Here is a 7812-nt window from a genome sequence, read left to right as displayed (position 1 = left end):
TTTAGAAGTCTGCCACTGAATCATGTTGTTAAAGTGACACCTGTAGTGGTAAATACGTGCAGCGACTTCTAGTACTCCAACCAAGAACAAAGTAAATAACGTAGGGGAAAGATCACAGCCTTGTTTAATCCCATGGGCTACAGAAAGGGATCAGATGAGTCAGCACCCACTGATACAGGGGCCAGCATATTGTCATGGAAGCAGCGTATGAGGTTGATTAGTTTGTCCGGTCAGCCAAACTTTGCGAGAAGGCACCAGACAGCAGAGGTCGACAAAGGCAGCATACAGGGGCATTATTTGTTCAGCAGCTTTCTTCTGTAACTGGTGTAGGGTAAATATCACATTGGCAGTGCTGCTTGACGAATGAAAATCACACTGGGATTCAGGGAGTACATCATCTGCAAGAACCTAAAGCCTTTTCAGCAACTTACCAGCGATGGAGAGGAGTGAAGTGCCACAATAATTGCCACAATGTCTGTCTGTCCCCTTTACGCTTATAGATTGTAACTATTTTGGCATCTTAGAAATCCTGGGTTAAAACCACTTTTTCCCAGCAGAAAGTAAGTAAGTCTAGGAAAGTTTTGTGGAGTGTAGGACTAACTTGTTTCAGCATGCCAGCTGGGATTTCACCAGCTCTAGCTGCCTTTGCTATTTCCATAAGTGCATTTTTAGTCTCCTCCAAAGTTGGTGGATATTCCAACTCAAATCAAACTGGTCTTTGCTTGATTGAGCATGCTATTTGATCATTTGCACTCTACTCACAATTGAGGAGAGTCGCAAAATGTTCTTTACATCTTTTTAGTATCATACTGTACTCAGTCAAGAGGGTACATTTTAAAAGCAAAAACTGTTAACTACAGCGTCCAGAACACACCACTATGTTCCCATTCGCTGACCTTCGCATTCTCACTAGTTTTGTCCCCCCCTCCCACTTTCAGGTCTGTTTGGTTCAGTTCCTCTCCCACAGGCTTTTGGCTGTTTAGCAGCAGGGAGCTTCTTTGTCTGCCTTGAGTGGCAGTTTCGCCCCTTATCTTCAAGCCTAGCTGAATCCCCGAGTTAACCCATTCCTTTCTTTCTCCCTCCCTCTTTGGCCTTTTGTAACCTGCAAAGGAATCTTCCACTCCACACATACACCTTTCACGCTTCCCAAAATGCTTTGCAATGCCTGCAACAGCATTAGCAACATACAATGCTGATCTGCCTCCCCAGGGGACTCCCTGAGGGAGGGGGCCATTGGGTTGTGACAACTTCATTTCTGTTATAGTTGACTTGCAGATTTGGTCTGATGGATGCTGGTGCAGTAGCGTGATGGTTGCTCACTTTATCTTTATTAAATAACTGCATATTGAGTGGCTAAGGAGATGGATGGCACACACAAGTCTAACAAGAGACTAGTGATTCCCAGACTTGATTTGGTCATATCAAAGAAGTACTGAGATGTGTGTGCTCACTCAAGGAGAGTTGAATACCTTGTGCCACTTGATTCTCATTTTATTAGCGAGCATAGGACAAGCCATCTGGATTTTAGCTAGATATCTGCTAGCACTAGCATAGAAAGTAAAGCGTGTACATGTATTGAAGGAATTAGAGAGGATGAATGAGGATCCTGCACTTTGCAAGACTCCATGTCAGGGTTTCAAAAAGGGTGATGGTCTCAAGAAAAATGTAAGTTTGCATCTGACACTTTGCACATCTCTGTGGTAATTATGTGGAATCCTTTACTCCCCAGTCTCTTGCAGTCTCCTTCAGGCTATACCCACAGAGATCCAGTACAGTATAGATGACAGCTACACAACAGAATTGTTTTTCCTGTAACTATTTCCTGTAACATCTGTTTGCCATGTAAGTGTCTACCTCATTAGACGTAATGTAGGTTATTTAAAAAAAGCTCTTGCACCAAGAATTTGTTTAACATGCTCAGAAATGAGAAATAAGGTAAAAGCCACATCCTTTTGTGCTTCCTAAACCATAACCAGATGCTGAGTATGCACAGCTGTTTGTGTACAACACAGGAACAGTTTATGCTGTAAGGATGAAATCTAAAAAGGGAATGAATGTTGGGAGAATCCCAGCCTTAAGGGCTAAAAAACCAGTAACTTTGAATCAAGTCTTCTTTTTGGCCTGAGATAAAGTGTGTTTCCTCAAATCACACATTTCATATCTAATTTCACCTGATGCAGTCAAGTATCAGCACAATCACACTACTATTTTAGCTCAGTTAATAATAGTGTTGCACACTTAGTGTCTTTCTATCCAATAATTTCAGAACACTTTACAAACATGGAATTAAGTCTCAGCACCCATGTTAGGTAGGTAAGTAGCATTATACCCAATTGAGAAACTTGAGACACAAGGTTTTACGTAAGTTGTCTTAAGGCCTTGGCTTTGCTGCTTAAAAAGGGTACTTTTTTACCTCAGGATAACTAACATACACACATGAGGTATCCCAAGGTTAAAAAAAAAATTACAGTGAAGACCAGGCATTTTAGTTTCATTGCAAGATAAACAGCCCTATGTGCCCTACAGGCATTGACCTTTGTGAGTTTACCTCAGTAAAATTCAAGTGCCTGGTCTTCACTGTGTTTTAAACTCAGGGTAACTTATATATGTTTGTTACTGTGAGGTAAAGAATGTACCTTTTTAGTAATGAAGACAAAGCAGAAGATCATACAGCATTGTAAGTGATAGACATGGGAAGAACCAGTAGTCCACTTGGAACTCTCCCAGTCCCACTGTTCTAATCACTAAAAGTTTCATCTCCCTCTCAGTAAGTTTCTATTGTCACCTAACCTGAACTGGGCAGACAATAGAGACTCTAGTGCCAGCAGCATGCAGATGAGACACAGCTCTACTCTCCTTTACCACATAGGAGAATACCACTACCATCAAGATGGCCCAGTGCTTGGACAGGATCAGTTCACAGGATGAAGAACAGCTGGTTGAAGCTGAACCCAAGCATAACAGAGGTTATCCTGGTGGACATAGGAAAGTATTCTGAAGAGTCTGCAGCTTGGTTTAATCTCCTTTGGTTGAAGATACACACCCATGATGGTGAATTCAATCCATAGTTTAGGAGTGCTCCCAGATTCCTCCCTGATGCTAAGCTCTCACATATAGCAGCATCCTCAAGTAACACTTTCTGTGATCTCTGGTTGGCTGAGACACTCCATCCCATCCTGGCAGTTGATGACCTGGCTTCAGTTATTCATGCCTCTGTCACTTCTTGCTTGGATTACAGCAGTGCAATATAGCTGGCCATGAAGCCTTCAGTGCTTAAGAAACACCAACTAGAATAGGAAGCTGCAGTGCATCCCCCCCAGCAACACAGGTATAACCATATCAAATCTATCCTCCCCTCCGTATTCTGGCTTCTTATAGAATATTGCATCGAGTTCAATGTCTCGATCCTTCAAGTATCAGAGGGATAGCTGTGTTGCATCCAACAAAGTGGGTATTCACCCACAAAAGCTTATGCTCCAATATGTCTGTTAGTCTATAAGGTGCCACAGGACTCTTTCCCACTTTTATCGACCCTTCAAGGCACTCCATGACCTGGGCCCAGGGTATCTAAAAGACTGACCAAATCCCTAGGATGAAGACCATGATCAGCAACTCTGTGCTTCTGGCTCAGTGGAACTCTCTATGGTATAGGTAAAGCTCAGTTGTACAGGAGATGGAACTTCCTCAGGGGTCAGCACAAGACTAATGAACTCCCCCAGGAACTAAGGACCATCAAAAACCTCACCACCTTCTGCTCCAAGTAGAAGTCCCATTTCTTTCGCTTTGCCTTCTCTAACAAACATATAACAGTTTGTGGGCATTTGTGTGTATTTTATATTAATTTATTACCATTATAAATTCCAAAATAAAACACTCCATCTATATGAACACAAATCCCCATGGAGGAGGATGAGACAGATGTTAGTCATGATGCTTCATATACTACAGTGATGAGCACAGCATAGGAACTTATATAGAAAAGAACCAAATCTGTAACATTCCTTAGTATAATGGAAAATAAACTCTGATATGCTGTACAATGAACCATGCTAAAAGAAAAGTCTTCTTGTATTTTCTCAAATATGTGGGGCTGTACCGACATCAATTTGGAAACATTTGTCAATTTTTCCAAGCTTCTCTGGGAATGTTCGCTACTTTTTAAAAAAAGATTTTAGATTTGGGAATTAAACTAAACATTATTTATGAATATTTCAATCAGTTTTCATCACCTTTAACAGTGAGAAAAGCCACATTTTGTGTGTCAAGCCACTAAGAATACCGAGCAGTTTTAAAACGTAATAAAAAAAAATCTAATTGAAGTATCCCCGGTGAGCCTGCTCAGCCCTGCCAAATTTCCCAAGGTAACTACACCTCTGACCCCTTCATAGCCTCCTTGAGAGCACCCCATTCTTAGGTTTCAGGCCTTTAGCCATCATCTTTCTCTGAGCTGAACCCTGCAATGCTCTCCTTCCTGACCAGGGACTCAGGCTGCAGACTCTTGCAATTCACTGTGATTAGCTCAGTAAGTCTGACTAATTCAGTACCTGCAGTCTTGTTCTCTCAGGGGCAATGTCAGGGTTAACCAGTGACCAGCCAACTTTCATAAAACAGTCTTGTTTATTCAAAACAAAAGCACTAGGGAGAAACAAAAACAATAAGCAACTTATATGCAGGTGCAGCTAATGAGGCCATCATCAGGGTCTCCAAGTGGAAGATGGATAGGATTGTAGTCCAGGCCTTTTTCACTGGGCCTGTCTCTCTTGGTCACAGTTTCATGTCAATTCTTGGCTTGAATGCCAGTTACCTGTCTCCTTACATCAGGATGTTTACTTTATACTTTCTCAAAAGTCCTTTATGTTCTTAGGCTTCTTGAACCAGGCCAAGCCAGAGCATGTTATTTCCCCAGGGGATGAAACTGCCACAGACTTGTTACCTGCATTAGGGATGTGCATTAATTACCCTCAGTGGTTTTAGTCCCTGTCAGAAGAATCATTTAGCTTGCCTGCTGAGCCAGAAATTCAATAATTAGCCAGCCCATAAAGATACACTTAACATTTATAAAATCAGTACAAGTCTTTGAATAGTCCCGGTGTCCATAGCATGTCAAATGCCCACGACAGGGATGCTTGTTAAAACCATCGTGAAGATATTGCCCTTTGGAGATTGATGTTTCAGAGCCCTAGCATATCTCCTTTGTTTGTTTAAACTGTTCATAGATATAAAAGGTAATTTCACTCAGACTTCACTCTGTCATGTTTGTTGTCCAGGTATAAATAAGAGATTTGCTTGTCTCTTGCACCTGACCAATAAGGGAAATTCACTTAGTTGTCCTTAGTGACTTGAATCTTGAGATAATTAGGAAATCTTGTTTAACTAATTCAATTCATTCTCAGTTGCCTAGAGAATAAAACTCCACACACTTCACCATTTGAGAGCCGACTTGTGATTTTTTTTATTGCACTTGCTTAAATCTGCACAGCAACTCATTTGGTATTTCAATTCACGCTTTAAGGGAGAAAAATGACTATTTAATGACACTGCAGTGATACTAATGTAGCTGGAAGAGCCCATGAGGCTGCATATTGTTAAGACTACTGTCTTTATAACGACTTATCCAAATGCTTCAAGGATTTTTCTTTCAACCAGGGTTTGAAATTGCTAAGAAATAAAAGCAAGCTTAGACTGTCAGCAGCTCCCTTCTGCATCACATAAAATGAACCAGAAGACACTAAAAGCTTGAACCACTTCAGTTTAGTCTATGTCAGACACATAATGCTGGGTCTGCACTCTCATCCCAAGGTAGTTAATTCATATCTTCTTGAAGGTACAGTCTTTAATCTTCTTCCCTCTCACTCTACAGTAATATTTTAAAGGTAAATTCTGAAGCCAAAAAATACCCCAGTGGAAGGATTTGTCCTTTACTGCTCCTGTCACATACAGAAAGGCAACTTCAAATTTGCTTTAAAAAGTTGACTTTCCAAATTGTTTTCTAAATCAGCAGCAGCAGCATCAGGCCCTTACATAAACTGCAGGGGGAGGGAATGCTCTTTCCTAGACTGAAATATTAAACTAGGAATTGTCGTCATCCTCTCCCCCTCAGGCATGGAGAGAGCTGTAGTTCAGATGACCGTCATGGGTGTTATTACTATTCAGTTCCTCCAGCCAAAGGAGAGAACCTGATACTACCCCCAGTGGAAAAAAAGCAATGGAAAAAAACATTTGGTCCCATAGTAGAGCTCAAGATTAGGAAAGCCCATATCATCATCATATTATTTACAGAGTTAAATTTAGAATAACTTTTTCAAATAAATACAGTATCTTGTATTTAAATGTTTGAAAGTTGATTGCTGTTACAGTTAAAAAATCTGCTGTCAATTTGTTTAATAATGAATGGAATTGTCTTTATATTTTTTATAACTGAATAAGAATTATTCCATGATATTTAAGACCTTTGTTGTCAGCTTGTAAAAGACAGCCCTGTTTAATGATTTCCTTTTCTATATGATTTTGCACAAAATACTGGCTGTAGATTAACATTATTTTTGAATCCTGACTTGAGATCATTATTGCCCAACTATAGCATGTATTTCTGAAACACCTTATGGGATCAGACAGTTAAAACATATCAGCAGAGAGGAATACAAGAGAGGAAGTATCACCAGTTGGAATAGCTATGATTTGGGAATTTAAATGAATCATGTAAGGCAAAGGTTTCAAAAACTAGAATAAGATAGATAGATAGCAGTTAGGCTTAGTGGTGCTGCTTAGTCATTCAAAGGTGCAGAGTCATCTTCATCAATCAAGCAAGGCACAAGGAGCATAGAAAAAAATGTATCCAGTTTTGAACTCACTTTCTATTTTAATATTTATTAGCTTGTGTCTTTTGATATTAAAATAGATATTCCGCAACTTAAACCCAGACCTTTGGGACAGGGACAGAGTGGGACGACAGAAAGGTTGGATGGCTAATTAAATATATATAAGAGACTCTTCTGGGTTACTGGTTCAAATCCAGCCAAAACTGATAGCGGGTAAAAGTTGTTGCCATCCATGTCTGTGTGATGACAATATATTAAATGACTTGGCCTTTAAATGTAATGGCAGATGTCCACATCACAAAAACCACCACACCACCGACACTCTTGTAGCCAGCGACAGCAGAGACTAATGGCAGAAAAAGTGGTTCTTACAGGTAAGCACCTTCTTTGCTCTTAAATTAAATAAATAAAAGTAGTCCTGGCAGTTCAGGGTTAAGGCAGACTAGTGGGAATACTTGCACGGCCATTCCCAGTATTGTACCAGTTCTACAGAGAAAAAGAGCACACAAGTCTCTAGGTCTGTCAAATTTTCACAGATCTAAGACTCACTTCATGCGGGATTGCAGGTTTAGACTTTAATATGTTTCAGAGTAACAGCCGTGTTAGTCTGTATTCGCAAAAAGAAAAGGAGGACTTGTGGCACCTTAGAGACTAACCAATTTATTTGAGCATAAGCTTTCGTGAGCTACAGCTCACTTCATCGGATGAAGTGAGCTGTAGCTTACGAAAGCTTATGCTCAAATAAATTGGTTAGACTTTAATATGTAACTCACCAAGCAAACCAAGGAATCTGATAGTCAGTGTAGGAGACCGTGACCTTCAGCATTGTCAAAAACGATCTATGATTATGCATAGGAAGTTAGACTTACCACAGCTGCACACACAAGAGCAATTCTTTGTGCATTCTCCATTTCAGCTACAATGTTATCCCCCCCCTTCCACTTGCCCATTGATTGATAGGTCAAACCCAGGAAAAGAAATCCTCTCCCAATAA

Source organism: Caretta caretta, chromosome 2 (genome assembly GCF_965140235.1).
Source record: "Caretta caretta isolate rCarCar2 chromosome 2, rCarCar1.hap1, whole genome shotgun sequence".
Lineage (NCBI taxonomy): Eukaryota > Metazoa > Chordata > Testudines > Cheloniidae > Caretta > Caretta caretta.
The sequence above is the reverse complement of the archived record's forward strand: the minus strand, read 5'-3'. Positions refer to the sequence as shown.